This window comes from Meleagris gallopavo, chromosome 2 (genome assembly GCF_905368555.1).
Source record: "Meleagris gallopavo chromosome 2, MGAL_WU_HG_1.1, whole genome shotgun sequence".
In the NCBI taxonomy this organism is placed as follows: Eukaryota; Metazoa; Chordata; class Aves; order Galliformes; family Phasianidae; genus Meleagris; species Meleagris gallopavo.
In genome coordinates this window covers 24138602-24155913 of record NC_139405.1, presented here as the reverse complement: position 1 = coordinate 24155913, position 17312 = coordinate 24138602, and the positions used below count along the sequence as shown (strand labels likewise).

The 17312-nt window shown below is 39.8% G+C and overlaps 1 long non-coding RNA gene across 19 annotated transcripts in view; it reads left to right on the top strand.

The window, feature by feature from the left end:
- LOC104909589 (uncharacterized) overlaps nucleotides 1–17312 on the top strand; it is a 299514-nt gene that overhangs the window by 148318 nt on the left and 133884 nt on the right. For 17 of the 19 annotated variants that reach the window (XR_014881982.1, XR_014881991.1, XR_014881979.1 and 14 more), the window contains one exon: nucleotides 15333–15409. This is a non-coding gene — a long non-coding RNA (uncharacterized LOC104909589). Of the gene's footprint in view, nucleotides 1–7411; nucleotides 7509–15332; nucleotides 15410–17312 lie in introns of all 19 variants that reach the window. The other 2 variants (XR_014881983.1, XR_014881985.1) reach the window with 1 other exon arrangement.

The following is a 17312-nucleotide window of genomic DNA, read 5'->3' as shown; positions in this document are numbered from 1 at the left end:
CATTTAAAATTATCTTGGTCTTTTGGCTAGAAGGATTTAATATAAGAGATTACTAAAGCTTGTTACAGATGAGGAAGGGAGTGAGGACAGTTGAAACTTACGAGAAGGCTTTGCTTGCAGCAGAAAAGCATAGTAACCACTTTAAAAATATCTTTGCTAGTGTTTTTATTTTAAAAATGGAAAAAGTGAGTCAGCACTGAAGGCTCTGCATTCACTGCTATGTCCAAACTCAGCTGCTCTGGAGACTCTTGCTGTTCCCTCCCCCCATCCATGCTGTTGGCACAACAGAATATAGCTGCTCCCAATATAGCAATGTGCAGTCACCACCTTAGCACGGGCTCTAACAATGACCCCGAGGGGTTTGCTGCTGCAGGATTATTATTATTATTTTTTTTCCTGGGCTTCAAGCAATGGTGACCTCTGGGCACGAATAGAGGGAAGAAAGTGCTGGAACCCTATTCAGGTGATGAATGTTATCTGCAAGATTGCCTCTGGACCATTGGGACAAGGGAGTAATGCTGTTGGACCGTGGTTCCAGAACCAAGAAACTAAATGGATTTTCATATACGCTTGTCCTCCAGAGGATAATGCATTCTTATGGCAGCTCTGGAGATACCTACAGAGAGAAACTTTTCCAAATTCTGTAACTCCCTCTGGATGTCATTTCTAGTTCTGTGCTGTATTTTGCATTGTGGTAAGAGGAAGAATTAGGTGTACTAGAAGTTCTAGCAGTTATTGGGTCCATAGGAAATAAATAAGAGTGGATTGTTTCCTATGATAAGTAGATACCATTCTGTGGTCACAAATATGTGTGTGGACACATGGAACACTGTCTTCTGTCTGCTTGTGCAGAAAGTTTCTTTTCTTTTTTTTCCTAAGGAAAAGCTATCTTGGATATTTTTTCTTCAGTGTCTCTGGTGGGTCCCAGCCTGATGGTGTTTTCAGTGCACACTGCAAGCCTAAGCATAATACACTCGTGCAGTGAAAGAGGTGCGTTGCATAAGAGGCCTTTGAGGCTTGCACAGCATGGGGCTGCAGTGTGAACTGTCTGCAGGGTGAATAAAAACCCTCTCAGAGCCTAGGATTAGCAATGATTCTTGTCAGGGGCTCTTGATTTGAGAGAAGGAAATTTGTTTTAGCGACTTTTATCAGCTATATAAACCGCAGCTAGAAAGTCTGATGTGTATCTAGTCATCAGCATGCCTGATCTGTGTTGGATAAAAAGGCGATGAGCTCCAGTTATGCGGCCCTCACTCTATTCTGTGGCTTGCTGCTTCTCTGCAGCCAGAGAACTAGCAGGGCTATTTGCATATAAATCCCGAGCACTTGGCAACTTTTGCTGCAACATGAGAGAAAGGGAAAGAAACGCAAATTCCCCAGAAGTTAGTTTGTGTTTCAGCCACACTACAGAAGATTTAGCTTATCCGTTCCATGGCAAACAATCACAGCAAGCCTGCTTTCTGTCTCCAGCTTCTCTACTGTGGCCAGAGCACACTGTCTGGAAGACTCTGAAATTCTTGGGTGAGGAAGGTGGTTGCAGTTTAACTGCTCAGGAAAGAGAGGTTTGCTTTGTGCAGAGCAGGAGAGAGCTTTTCTGAAGGTCAGTCTGGAGCTCCTGACTGCTTCAAGTCCTGTTTCAATGCATAAAGGGGAATTAAAAAGGGGATTTACAGGAAGGAAAGTAAAATAGCAAAATAGAATCATTTTATTTGGAAAGGAACTTTAAAGGCCATCTGGTACAACTGCACTGCAATGATCAGGAGCGCTTACAGGTAGATCAGGTTGATCAGAGCCTTGTCCAATCTGACCTGGAGTGTCTCTAGGGACAGGGTTCCCGCCACCTCTCTGGGCAACATCTTACAGTGCTTGATTGTAAAAAGCTTCTTCCTTGTGCCCAGTCTAAACCTCCCCTCTTTTAGTTTGAAACCATTTCCTCTTGTCCTGTCACAACGGACCCTACTAGGAAGTCTGTCCACTTCTCTCTTACAGCCCCCCTTTCTGATAGTAAAAGGCTGATCTCAGGTCTCCCTAGAGCCATCTGTTCTCCAGGATGACCAGCCCCAGCTCTTTCAGCCTGCTCTCATAGGAGAGGTGTTCCATCCCTTGGATCATTTTTGTGGCCCTTCTCTCATCATGCTCCAACAGGTCCATGTCTTTCCTGTACTAAGGACTCTACATTTGGATGCTCCAGGTGAGGCCTCACCTGCACAGAGGAGAGGGGCAGGATCATCTCCCTCAACCCGCATGATCACCATACCATATTCTTTTCTTCAAATTTTGTACCTCTGAACTGCAGAAAGTGGTTACATGAAGACATTAGTAGGGAAATAAGAATGTCAGCTCCTGATACACAGTGCTTGCTTTTAGGAAGTCTAGAAGCTAGCTAGAAAGCCCTGCAAAGTGTTGCCTACTGTGGATTGCAGCCTTGTCTGTCAAACTTAACAGTAGACCAGAAGTGACCAGTTTTTATGAACACATCTTGTGTAAAAAGATTAATTAGTGCCTGATTTTTGTTCCATGTATATGAAGGGAAATTTGTGGTGGTAAGAGCATTCTCCATAGGACTGCCACTCTCCTGCTCTTAGGTTTAGCAAACTGTAGTTTGGTTAGAGTTGCAGTTAGAAGTGCAAAACTTTTATCAGCGAAATCATCTTCAAAATATGTTTTCTTTCTAAAAGAAAGGCCTACACACCAGCCTTTTATGGTATGATGTACTTGTAGCTTTATGGTTTGTACCATGAATGAACTGATGATAAAACAGTGCAGAGGCATTTGATGAGAGTGCAAGGCCACTGGGTATGGAGAGAAAGATGCTGAGAACCTGCTTGGTTTTCCATTCTTGCACAACAGAGGGAAAAAAAAGGCTTCTCTGAGTGTCTGGAAATATGTTACTTCAGGGAAAGGCTTTCCCTCCACTGTTGCAGAGCCAGAACTCTCACACACATCTTGGGCCTCGTACAGCCTTCTGCAGAGAGGTGGGAAGCAGTGGGACAAGGGCTGAGCTGTGGCAAACGGCCGTTTGAAGCTTTCCAGAGTCTGGTGGGCCACTGGTGCTCCAAGGCAAAACACATACAAGCCTCACTGGTGCTCCAGCAGCCAGCAAGCTTGCTATCTTCACCTCCTACTAGCACTGCAAATGGCATATCTCCAGAGTGATTGGGGGCCACTGTGTAAATCCTGTCTTTGTCATCCAGGGATGTGATTAAATATTTTGCACCTTTGTCTGCCCCTCGTGCACTTGGCTTGCAACTATGTATCCCGGGGCTCTTTCTAACATTGCAAACTCACTATGGCCATGGTCAGCAACTGTTCTTTTCTGAATCCATCTGCTTTATTGAATTCCAGTGCCTGGAGGAACGTCCGGACCAATAGTAGAAATAAAGCTGTTATCTCACAAATCTGAACGATTAGGAAAGACTGCATGTTTTGCCAGTAAAAAGGCAGATTGAGGTAATTATTAATGGGAACTATGACACGAATATTTCAGTAAATCAAAATAGTGTTCTTTCTATGAAGTTGTTACAAGAGGAATATTTAAGGTTTTAAAATCTACTGCTTTGCATTGAAAATGCAGTTTGTAGTTGAGTCTATGTACTGTAATTGATTCCTTACAGCTTTGATATTTTATTTAAAATTCAAACATTCCTAACACTGCATGACCCTTATTTATTTATGTGTGCAAAGCACGTGGAATGACGCTGTGCACAAGCTGTTAGCAACAGGATGATTTGCCCAAACCGTTGGCAACTATTAGGAACAAACTAATTCATCGAAGATCTCTTCCCCACTATCAGTTATCTTCCTCATCTGCCATGTGAATATGTGTATCAGGAGTTTGAGTGCATTTTCAGGATTCTGTTCTCATTTTTACAGGCAGATTTTCAAAAGGTCTATGTCTATGGTTAAGGCAAGAACTTCATAAGTATGCAGTCAGTAGCAGTTGTTTCCCATGTAACTGAAAATCTGGTGTGTAGACAATATCAGCCCATACTCAGAAGCAACCTCCTGGTGAATACCTTGTAGAAGTGGCCTTGAAACCATTTCTGGAAGTGACTTCTGCACCTTACCTATGCCACTTTTGTCTGACAACTTGCTCTTAATTACTGTGTAATAACAATAGGGAGAAGCAAGATCTGTGTCCCAGTCTCTGTCACACTCAGCCTAAAACTCATCAATACAGAACCTGGAGGACAAGTTTCCTCTCTAATGGCTGCATGTTCCAGTTTCTCTTTGGAACTTTTCCATATATTGAGCGTGGCAAATTCTTTAAACTTTCAAGTCAAGTTATGGAAAGCTTACCTAATTTGTGTTTTTTCTATAAAACAAAGCTTAACATATTGTGCTTGTAGGGATCTCTCTCAGAAGAGAAGTATTCCAGCTCCTCTCAAATGGAGGAAGGATTTGAAGTCACTCAGGAATTTGATTGAGAGCAATAGGCAAAATCTTGGATGGAAAATGTGCAGAAGAACCTCTGCAAAGTAGAGCCTAAAGATGTCTAGATTCTGGAGTGTAACTACAGATTTCTCTTCTAATTTTCCAGTACTTTTAGCAAATATTGGCAAAACAAAGCATTCAAATTATCTATCTCAACTCGTTAAACTGCCACCCATACTGAGAACATCACTGTCTTGCTATTGCCAGTGGGACAAAGCATTCTTAAAGATATTTTAAAACCAATATTTTTTTAAAGTAGGATTTTTTTGAACAAAATGTCTCACAAAGCTCTGTTATCATGACTGTGAAATCAAGCACTTTTTTGAAAGGATGATAGAATAAAGGTTGTCCTAAAAAAGCCACAAGAAAGCATGCATCTCTAGATAAGGCAGTTCGATTACTTTGCATATGCAGGCAGATCTGCAGCCTGCTGTTGTTAGGGGGGCATAAATGACGCAAACTGTAAGCCATAAATGTCTGTTGCTGTGAAAGAGTGGGTGCAGTTTTTGGTGAGCTGCGGTGTGATATTTCCGTCTGATACTTAGAGCCAGCCAATAGCAGCTGGTGATGTGAGGCCAAAGAGCACAGCATGTTCCAGCTGCACCTGAGGCTTGTTCTCAGTGGCACACTTACTGCACACTGCACAGCGAGCCTCTTGTTGCTTCATTGCTGAATTTGGTGCATTCAAACCAAAAGTACTTTCCTTTTGTCCAGATCTTCAGCAAAGTGGGACTGGTTTCTGAGAGGGAAGATCCACAGCACCGTAAACAGTTTTCAGATGTGTTAGCATTGATTCTTCCCTAGCAAATATGTATATGTATCTTTTTCATTTGCATTCAGGAGTTGTTCTTTCTGCCAGATTTCACTCCCTGCCCTCTGCAGTAATTACCACAGATAGGCATTTCATACTTTGCCACTCTGTTTTTCTCTGCTCAATTTAGAAAATCATCTCTTCCTTGATCACACAACGAGTAATGTATCTTGCACTACACGGAAGGCCAAGAGGAACTGATGTTTCTGTTCCCTTTGTGGAAGAAGAGAAAGTGTGAGAAATGTTATCTCAGGGGGGCAAAAGATGCACCTGTCTATGTTGTTTTACTGCTTTTTAGCAGTAGTGTATGGAAGTGATGGATCATCTTCAGAACATGCTTTGGTTTAGGAAGGAGACTTCATTGCTGCAAATGAAGGAACCATATCTAATAACTTTCTGTTGTGTTCATTGTCACTGTCCAGTTTGAAAAACTGGGCAGAATTGTTTTAACAAGGATGATGTTATAGTTTGGCCTCAAGGTACATGGTGCTGGTGTGCACAGCTTCCTTCGCAGGGTTCCCAAAGGCAGTGAGTAGCACAGAGGTTGTTTTACATGTGTACCTGGAAATCTGAAAGTAACCTTCAGTGACAGCTTTCTGTGGACTGAGTAGTCTGGAAAGGAATCATCCGCCACTGAATCCAAGCAGAGGTGGTTCAGGAATTTCAGCTGGTGAAAACTGCAGTGTAAATAAGAGCTTTCTATCTCTGCTTTTTGGAGATAGAATAGACCAAAGAATAGACCAAAACTGTTTTGCTTACCTACTCTAGCACAACCTGGCTTTTGCTTTTTTTTTTTTTTTTTTTTTTGCTAAATATAAATGAGAGAGTGGTTCTTGTCTCTCTTTTCTTGGCTGGTTGGGTCATCTTCCTCTCAGAAATGCATTTGCGGTTTTATGTTCCCTAGGAGCCTATCAGTAGGAAGAAATGTGGCCCATGTGGCTGTATCTCAATTTTGCAGAACCATGAATATGAATAAGAAACTGGATAGGATTTGTTCTTTGATTTTATGACAACAGTAGTCCTAAAATAATTGCTGCCCACTGAGCCTGCTGATGTACCATGCAGTCAGAAGAACCTCCTCAGCTCTACGAGTTTGCATTGCTCTAGGCCTTAGGTGCTTATAAGCTGTAGCAAGTATGATCCGTTTCTTCAGGAATTTCTAATCTAGATGGCTATAACATCCTCTGGATGTTGTGGGTTTCATTTTCCTTTCGGTTTTAGTGGTTATGTTGGTTTGTTACAAAGTTCTTTTCCCAGTGATGCTGAATACTTTTGCAAACTGTGAGCAATAGGAGAATCTAATGTCTGTATTTAATTTATAGTCCCTAACTCTATGTTAATGTACATACCTTTTAAATCTCAACTGTATGGCGAAACAGCTGAGTGAGGAAACCTAACTGCAACTCTGCAACGCAACACTGCAATTCTTCTGACACATTGAAAGAATTATTTTGTCTCTGATAAGTAAGGAATCTAACAACTTTTCTGCAGAATACCCAGTTTTGGGCTCCAAAGTAAATCAAGTTTGTACCCAAAATACCTCAGATGTAGGTGTTACAATAATTAGGATGTAATTTGATATAATTTCTTTTGGGTAGAAGCTTTTTCTTTCTTTTTTTTTTTTTTGGACATAATATACCAGCAGAACTTGGATCTACACTTGGTTTGCACAGTACAAACAAATTATAAGTAATTAAATACAATCTGTTCTAATTGGCACATAAAAGGAAAGTATATATATATTTCAAGTCCTTTCTCTAAATAGAATTTTGTGACTCACAAAGAGACAGTGAAAATTGATTATCAAGTTGTTTTTCATCTATATAGTTCTAGTGTATGAAATCTGCAGGCTTGTGCCAGGAGAAGGGAGTGTAGAACTTAGCAGGAAGGTGCAAAGCTGGAATGAGCTTTATGTCTTAACTTGCACACACTTCTGTGCCATTGTCAGTTAGCTTAGACTCCTCTGTGTTTTTCTGGCATTTTAGTTTTTTTATGTACAGAGAACCTTAACTAAAGAAAATCTCTAAGGTTTTAAGTCAGACTAAGGCTGATGGTTGTGTATGACAGATTAAGGACAGAACTGTTGCTGTGATTTGTTGCTATATCTCTTCCTTGAAATGCTATGTGTGCTGATGAGCTGCTTATACTGAGCATCTTTTCCATAAGGTCTCCAGCCTGCTCTGTGAGATATGCCAGAACCTGCATGCCCTTTGGAAGAACAACTGCTCCTTTATGCTCAGAAGAAAAGGCCCAGGGCCCACATGTAAGTGGAACTGGGCAGCAGAAAGTAATTTCTGCTAATCTGATTATGCTGTGAAACCACATAAAGGTCAGTTCATTGTCTTGTCCTGGACTGCTGTATGATCAGTTGTGAAGATCAGCTTGCAACAATGTCATGCAGCAGTCAGCTTTTGCATTGCTCTAGGAACCAAACTTCTGACCTTACTTCTTAACACAGAGGTAGATTGCTTAGGAATTTAAGACTAGCGAGGCAGTTTTCCACAAGCTCGCTCTGCAAGTATTGTATTAACGCTGCAGGATTAACTTGCTTCTATGTTATGTGTCTTCTCAGTTTGTATCTTCTTTGATTTCAGAAAAGTCATGTTTTCTGTGTTCTTCTGGTGGATTCCAAATTTATGGAAACAGGATTTAAGACAAAGCATTGAAAATTAGAAACTAAAACTCATGTCTATTTATAGTTGAACAATAGCAAGAATATTTAGTGTATTTGCCACATGGTGTTACTGTAGTCATCGTAAGAGTTTCAATCATTACTCCAATGTAAATAACTAATATTGCTGTATCTGTCAGATTCTCACAGCTAATGCCTGTGGAAGAAGTGAGTAATGAAATACCCAGAACAGAAGAGAGAATACTCTGTTCATGAAACACTAGAGAATTGATAGGACAATACTCTTTCAGGGGAAATAACTCAGGAAACTGTTCCTTGATTTCTTACTGTCTAATTACTAGTGTACATCAGTAAAAGTGATTTGGAAAAAAAAAATGTAGATGGTAGATACCTTAGGATGTCTGAGAAGCTGGTAGATACAGAACAAAACCTTGTTCTTCTGAAAGGGTTGCTGGAATTCAGGTGGATCCTGGCAGATACCTATCCAACAGATAAGCTGGAATTCAGGCAGCTGGATCCTTCCCTAGATAACTAAAAGACGTGCTATAATTAGAAAAAATTGGTGTGGATGTGATGGTGCTACAATTGGAAAGATTGGTGCAGATGAGATGGTATTACAAAAGGAAAGGTGCTCACCTATCTCCAAAGATCTAGGCACGCAGAAAGGGCTCCACAAGGGACGGATCTCCAACCAGAGGTCCTTCTACAGTAGCAGTCAGCTCTTAAATGGAGTCTAAGAGAGGTGCAACCAGGTTCCATCCCTTCCGGTCACACAGCTGAATTGCCTTCACCTGTGCTCCCAGAGCTGACCAGGTTCTTTCCCCAGGTGCTCAATCAGTGCTTCAGACTGTGACTTAACAGTTCCCATGCAACACATTTATCTTTGTATTTTATGACAGCTGGATAATGGCTGTCTACCACTCTCTATATATCTAGTTAAAAAGGTTAAAATCTGTTTTGATACTTTTGCTATTGACAGGGATAGAAATTTTAGTTTTATTTGCTTGTAATTATTAATTTTTTAAATTTGAAAATAAAAAGAAAAGCACTGCATATTTACTGATTGTAATATTTTAGAAATTAAATCCAAACAGTGAAATCTGTAATTGTTAATGAAATCCAGGTTTAAGCGGGAAAATAGATTTAAAATACTTTAATATGTTGAGCTTGTAGTATGAAAATGACATTCCTCTCAGTGTTGTTAGCTAGTTGGTTCCTTATCAACAGGAAAATACTTTTTGTAGTTCCTTGGTATAAGTAAGGAAGAGAATATGTGTTTCCAATCTTACTTGTACGAGGACATCCTTCCCTACCCCTATAGTAATATGTACAGCAGAGCCTAGGAGGGCCTATTTTCGGAAAGGGGAGTTTGCAGTAGTCAAAACAGGCCTACTTCTCTCATACTCGAGTTAATAAACTCCTGTCTGTTGGTCCTGGCTGTTGGGCTGATTGTACTTCCAGACCAACATCGGGGGCTTAAGGAGCTGTGATTGAATATACAGTAGAGATCTTCTCCTCAACCTCCTACTAATGGTGGAGCCATGCTAGAGACTCTTTGCTAAACGTGGTGGTAAAAATGCTGCTGGCATCTTGGTTATATTTTTTCTTTTGGCAAGGTGTTTGGAGCCAAATGGATTTCATGCCTGGTGTTCCTAACAGCATGGTCAATACAATGCACCTTGTGCCTCACAGTCATAGCTCGTCCTTTTTTGAGAGTGGTGAGGTTTTTGTCCCCCATTTGCCAGTAGCTTCTTGTCCTTTTTTGAAAGTGGTGAGGTTTTTGTTCCCATTGGCCAGTATCTTGTTGAGGCTCCAGAAAAATTATACAACTTGCTGCAGAGTCTGTGGCTGATCCTGGAACTGACCCAGCATCTTTGTGTCTCAGTCTATTGTCCTAGTCACTCTCTGTTCTTCAGGGTCTAAGTCAGCTCTTCTCAAACATCCTTTTTTTCCATTTTACCATTTTTTTCTGATTTTGTGTTCTTCCCCCTAAGCAAAATTTTGTCTCCCCTTCTATCTTCCCTTCTGCCATTCTTCATTATTCAGTCTTCAAATATTCAGAAAACTAAATCGATGGCAATGTATCACTGGAAAAACAGTTACAGTTGGATAATGCTACATAATCTCATTGCTTATTGTGTTAGAGATATTTTATTCTGTTTTATCTTCTTGCAAATAAGTTACCCTTTTCCAAAACTAGAGCTTTTATTTTTCTTTAAGCTTACTATTGATTCTGTAAGTTCAATAGTATTTACTTTAATTTGGTAAAGTTAGTTACCTTTTCAGGGGGAAAGTAGAGGATACTGAGTTCTCTCTGTCAATGTGCATAAAGTCCAAGTTTGACAGAGACAGAATTGAGGGATTTCTTTTAAACATGGTCATAAGAAGCAAATTCTTCTTTAAAAGTGGCCTATCCAGTTCTATGTTTTTGGTGGAGATCATTGTATTGTAAAAGTAAAGCTCCAGTTATAAACTACTGGTAAGACCAACTTAGGAAAGAAGGGATTTGCTTTGGAGGGTGACTTTAGGGTCGAAGGCATTATTCTCAGATCACACAATGTTACTAGCAGGAGGAAATATTACACCTCACTTGACATCATTGTATTGTTTCACGAACTGTGCTTTTGTTTTATCTCTACACTGGTTTGGGAACATCTTTTCTCTGAAGGGTAAAATTATGACATGTTGGCATTTAGCTGGCATCCTCTCTTTTTCTTTGTTGAAAAACATGGTCAGAACAACTTTCTTTAAAGTGAAAGTTTGATTTAATGATTCTGGCACTAATATTGTACATGAGTGTATTAACAGCTTTTATGCTGTGTGGCTATGTTCAGCTTGGTGAGAATTGACCTAACTCGTTTTTCCATATGTTCCCATTCAAACATGGCTACAGTCGTGTGGTGCTGTGCATATATTGCAGATGGGAATGGGAAGGAGAGTCTTAACTTCTCTTCTTTTTTTGTAGTCTGTTTTATGGACAGCATACTAATTTTACTACAATGATATCAGTTTTCTATTTTTCTTTTACTCCCATTTTGTCTTCATGCAAGTTGGACATAGGAAGCAGATGTTTTTGTTTACTTTTTTTTTAACTCATTATTCCTTTCTAGCTTTGATGGGGAGCTGCACTTTTAGTGCTTGCCAGCAACAGTAAAATCTTAATGAGGTATTTGGGAAATCCCAATGGAGGTCCTGACACATGTAAAGAAAATATAAAATAAATGCAGGAAATATGCAGGCCAATGCTTAACTTTATGGATTGTCCTGCCACACGTAGCATAGAATGTCATTTAGTCATTTGTATGACTGTTCTTTATGAATGTTTTTCACATAATTATATCTCTCCTCACAGAAAAGTAGTAGCTGGTTTTACCCAGGCACCTGATTGGTGTAGCCCAGCCTTTTGAGAAAATCCAGATCCATTTTGGAGACTTATGCCAACTTCTAGCCTGAGCAGATCATGGAGAAACTTTCTTGTTAATAGTTTTGCACAATCCTCTTCTTTCAGAAGACACCACTTCTGTTCCTCTTGCCAAGATTGGCTCCTCAGACTGACAGTATGGAAGAGGCAGGACATGAAGCCCCCTCGTTCCCCATCATCTCAGCACTTTTTTGTTGCTAATTTCTGCACTTTGACAAAGGCAGTGCTTTCAGCAAATCAGTGTGTATGGCAAAATGAGAAAAGCAAAGCTAACTTAGGCAGCAACAGTGCTTTAGGCAGTCCAAGCAGTGACTTTCTGTATCAGGGTTATGCTCACACTGCTGTCTGCAAAGTGTGAAGGTAAACGCCCAAAAAGAGAAGGCAGTGGCTGTGGGGTGAGCTGTAAATACAACAGTCTGTGAATCAAACCACTCTCTCTCTCCCACCCTTTCTAGAAATCTATCAAACTGGCAGGCTGCCCTGCTTGAAATAAATGTGGAAAATATTATGTAACTTTGCCCTCTGTGCTACGCCGGCAGTGTAGGCACAGGTTTTAGTTACACTATCTGCTGTGGCTATTTTTGGTGACCAGAGGCTTCTCTCATTAAATTTGTCTCTATTTCCTTTCCTTCCCCCACTCTCTCATTTCTGTGTGCTTTTTTTTTTCTTTACTGAGTGCAGAAAGCAACTCAACATCTGCAAATGGGAAAACAACACGAGCAAAACTGTTCGAGGGCAGGCTATTCCATTTTTTAATTTATTTTTATTTTTTAATGCTGCTGGAGGAGGAATATATAGCTTCTAACTGTAGCCAAGTACTGAAACAGTCTGTCCCCGCTCCCCTCCCCTGGAGTTATACGCTGTGTCAATACCTCCCTCTGCTGAAAGCTCTACATTCTCTTTTTCTCTTGACTACTTTTTCCCTGTGTCAGGACTTGCATAGATGAGGAGCAATCTGTGATCTATAACGGATCAGCCTGCTTGCTGCAATGCAGCCTCCCTACCAAGATTATATGCTACAGAGAGTGCATAAACCTAAACTGTTCATCTTTCCTCAGCGTGACTGCTTGCAGGCTAGGATCTGAGGTTAGAAAAAGATGAAAACTCAGAGTCAGATGACTTTTAAGAATACTTTTTAAGGAACCCCTGTTCTAGAATTCAGCTACCGTCAAGGGCAATCCTGTTTAAAGAGTTTTACATGTGCCTGTAACTTTTTTTCACCAGTTTTATTCAGTTAATAAGTTTTTGTTTTAGAACCAGTAAAATTACACTGTGGTTTATGGTCCATTGTGCTGCATGAAATACCACATAAGACTTTCAGTGTTGTGCTTCTCAAAGAGATTGTCTTAATGGTTGGAAAATCTGTGAATCATCTCAACTACAGCTGGTACAGTTATTAGGGGGCTCAAAGTCAAGAACTCTGTTTTTCAGAGGCTGCAGGATTAGTGACCCAAACCAATCATTTCTCATCTCAGAAAAAAGAATCTGAAGCAACTAACAGATACAATTTTCCTTAGTTGTAGGTACTCCAAAAAGAGGATAGTGATTTTGTTAAAAGAGGTGACTAATTGAACTTAATGGAGAAATGGACAACTTCAAGGTTAAATCTTGAGTTAAGTCTTCAATTTTCTTGAATGACTAGAGGCAAAAAGCTCTGGTTCAAAAGGGTATTTTCCTTTATCTCTGTCTACCACTCCAGAAATTGTGAAATTGTTTCAGGAGTAGCTAATACACTGCGAAGTAATAGCTAAGCTGCAGCATTTCACAGCTTGCTTTCATTAACAATTCTTAATATTTCCTACTAAAGTTCAGCAGATTTAGAGACAGTTGAGTTTTCCCTCTGTTTTGTAGTAGATGGCAACAACCATGTTACATCAACCTTGTTTGGGGAGCAGTACGAATCAGGCCATTCCTGTTAACTTTTTTGACAGCAGTTTCTAATGTCTTTGGGGGACTCTTGTGGTGTTAGGATGAGAGAAGTAAGTCACAATAAAATAAATATCATAAGGAAAAACTATAAATTCTGTGTACAAATAGTCTTGATTGGCCAGGGGTTAAGAAAAATGCCCACATGCAGAGAAAGGGTAGAGAACAGACAGTAGGGTGCAGGAAGGAGCACAGCTGTAGGGAATAAAAACACTCAGGGGGAAGGTTGTATAAGGAGGAGGAATCATTACATGGGTGAGGTTTTTCAGGAAGGCGCTATTGTATGGAGACTTGTGACTAGACCTGATCCTATAAAGGAAGAAAAAGAACTACTTTTCACAAAAATGAGGGTAGGAATGAAGCACTGGAGAAAGAAATGGTGTATGACTGAAAGTGTGGTGTGGGGTTGAGGCTTTGTGGGAATATGCCTTCTCATAGGAGGTGTAGCCGAGGAAGTATGGTATAGAGAATGCTACTTTGTGCTAGCTGATAGATGCAAAAGAGGTGTCAAAGGTATCTTTGTGATCCATTAATTATTAGGATGAAGCCCTTTTTTCCTTTTTATGGTGATTTGATCATGTTTACTGTTTACAATATTGTACCTTCCTGACATTATTTCTTGAATGTTTAAAATTGGTAGGCAAATACTAGCAAAATTACTGTGTGTGGAATGAAAATACTGGCTTGTTTGTGTTTGACCTTTCCTCAAAGTATGATGCAGTTCAAAGTTTATTTGGTTAGCAAGTCTCTGATATGCCTTTTCTATTCAATAGTGGATGTAATTTTGGTCTGTTGAGCTTAACCTGACAAGGAGAGATGCAAAAACACTTAAAGGGATTAAAAAAAAGAAAAAAAGGGGTCTTCACTTATGCCTTTGCGTCCTTGAATGGTTTTTGGATATTGACTAGATTTCTACCATTTGAGTGAATGCTATTACTGAGGAGAAATGCATGTTTTTTTTATTTGGAATGGTTTTTTACACTGCAGGGCTCAAGGATGAGTATAGATAGAGACATGTAACTTTGTGATAGAATTGTACAGTAATTAATATTATATAAGCATTGCTGAACTTTGTGCTAGCTTGTGCTCTGAATTGGTCTAAGATGGATGTGACTTGGAGATACAGTTCCATTCTGTGCTTTGCAGTTTACATACATACTGCAAGCACTTAGTTGAACATCCCTTCTGAACAGAGCTCAATTTAGGTTGGAGTGGAGGGGAATGGATAACAAAACATGCATCCTGGATATAATAGGATAGTCAGAAACATATCTGTAATGCTGTGGGTATGCAATTGTTCATACTCGGCTCTGTGACAAAGTCTAAAGCAGTGACTCAGTGAGAATATGCTGTTGGCTTTGGGTCTCCAGAGCTTGACTCTGAGTTCTTTGAGCTCTGGAAGGCTCTCCAAGACTCCTCAGGGATGAAAGTCCTTAATAGAAGAAAGAGGAAGTGAGGATGTGAAAGGATCTGTTCTTACAGCATAATTGCAGCTTGATTGTTTTTGTCAATATTTCAGATAACAAGGTACATATTTCTGTAGACGTTTTTTTTCCATCACGCTGGCACTAATCTAAGATGTCTCCAAGTGAACATATATTTGAAGTATCAAAACTGTCTGAAGAATGTTTACAGTATACTTATATGCATTGTGCACCACAGATCTGTTCTTGAACCGTGCTTTTTCTGAAGCATTTCTATAATAATGTCTTGTGGAATGCATAATGATACTGAGAAGGAACGTGCTCTCTGTTCTTGAAGATTTTTCCTTTTCTTTTCCCCTTTGAAACAAAAAGAGATCAAAGAGAAATACTAAGTTTTTCTGGTTGGTACTGAGTGGTTGATCTTTCTGCAAATAAAGAAAAAATAACAGCTTATAAACAGTGACTTTATTCCTAGATATAGAAAGGAACATAATTCTGTAGTATATCAGTCAAAACCTTATGTAATTCTGTTTCTACCGAATAGTTACTCCTGACTTATGCTGCTAGACAAGATCAGCCACTTGCTTGGTTGTGTCTAGCTTTATATGGCATTATTTGTTCTTCACTGGGGAACTAGCGTGTCTGAGAGCCATGTCTCTGAAAGGACTTTTTTTTTCTTTCCAGCTCTGTGTATGAAAATAGCATCTTCAAAGTCACCGAAGAAACAGCCAAAAGTGAATCCACATTAAATTCCAGTAGAGGTATGTTCTTTATCCTTTTTTTTTTTTTTTTTTTTTTTTTTTTTAAATGAAGATCTCAAAGAGGAAAGATAGTTTGATGGCAGAAGCGGGGGATTTTTTTTCCTTATCTAGTTTGTCGTAGTTAATCTGACATGTCTTGAAAAGATGCAGATGAAATTTGTGATGCAAGGTCACACTGTTACCCTGATGTGCTACTAATACTAGTAGAGGTACTGATATTTTCATTTCATGCCTCAAGTTCTCTGTAAGCATATCCTCCATCTTGCTGAGTATACATTTTCTGGCTTTTAAAGTAGGAATGCGGCAATAGGTATAGCTGTCAGAAGGGACCTTGGGGTAACAACATCTCTCTGTAAAAGATTCTCTTAAGTCAGCACGCGTTTAAGCTAGCCAGATTGCTCTATAACTGACCAAAATGAACCATAGAATCATAGAATGGCTTGAGCTGGAAGTGATGTCAAAAATCATCTAGTTTCAACTCTCTTTGCTGTGGGCAGTGTTGTCACCTACTAAATCAGGCTGCCCAGGAACCCATCAAGCCTGGCCTTAAATATCTCCAGGGATGGGAAATCTACAGCTTCTGTGGCGAGCTTTTGCCAGTATCTCACTGCCTTCAATTTGTCCAGGGAATGAACTCTAGCGGGGGGCTGCTACTGAAACTATCTACCTAGTCTTCTGTAGTAATGTGAACTTGCTGTGTCTGTATTGTTAGTATCGCTTATTTTGGTTCTATGGTAGCTACACCTGCTTTGCTCTCGATTCCATGGACTCAGTTATGTTGGAAAGGCTGAGTTGCTATGCCTAGGATTTGGTAGTGAATTGCTACCAGAGTGTTTATAAATCTTTACAAACCTTGCCTGAGCATCTTTTGAGAGGATCAAGGGGAGATTACCAAAATATAAGATGGGAGCTCATATGCTTATATTTTCTAAATGGATTTGTCAGTATTTTATACAAATGCACAAAAAATAAATGTGTGAGGTGTCTAGAGCACCTTGCTACTGATTTCTTGCAGAGGTGGAGTGTCACTTCTTGTTGTTTTTTTTGTTTTTGTTTTTTGTTGCCCAACCATTACAAAGTAAACAAAAGAACCTCAAGGAAACGGAACATAAATCTGAAGGCATCATTATCAACTATGCTATAAACTCAGTGAAAACTGAGGCGTGGCAAATCTCAACTGGTTTCATGTTTTCTTACAGTCAAAACTCAGATCAGGTTCCTTGAGAGTTCAAGAATTTCTGAGCAAACCTAGACCTGCTGAATGCTTAGAACTTGAATAGCAGCTGTGCTATACATTTTTCAAAACACTTTTAGTAAACAGTTATAAATTCCCTGAGCACCCATGTGTTTAGGATGTTTTATTTGACTCCTCTTACAATTCAGCCCATAGACAAAAAAGAGGGAGATTTATTAAGGGTTCTAGCATAGAATCATAGAATGGCCTGAGTTAAAAAGAACCATAATGATTATCTAGCTTCACACACCTGCTATGTGCAGGGTCGCCAACCACCAGACCAGGCTGCCCAGAGCCACATCCAGCCTGGCCTTGAATGCCTCCAGGGATGGGGCATCCACAACCTCCTTGGGCAACCTGTTCCAGTGTGTCACCACCTTCTGTGTGGAAAAACTTCCTCCTAATATCTAACCTAAAACTCCTTTGTCTCAGTTTAAAACCATTCCCCCTTGTCCTATCACTATCCACCTTGTAAACAGTATGTATCATTGCAGTTAATTATCTCCATTGGGTGACTAGTTTCCTACCTGACTTTCTTGAGGACCTGACCTGTGAAGTTTAAAAAACATTTTTTCTGAGCAGGTTATCTGAGACATCTTGGTAAAGTCTAGCAACAATGAGAGCTGGGTGAACTATTTGCAATAAATCCTTTGTGACAACAACATAGGA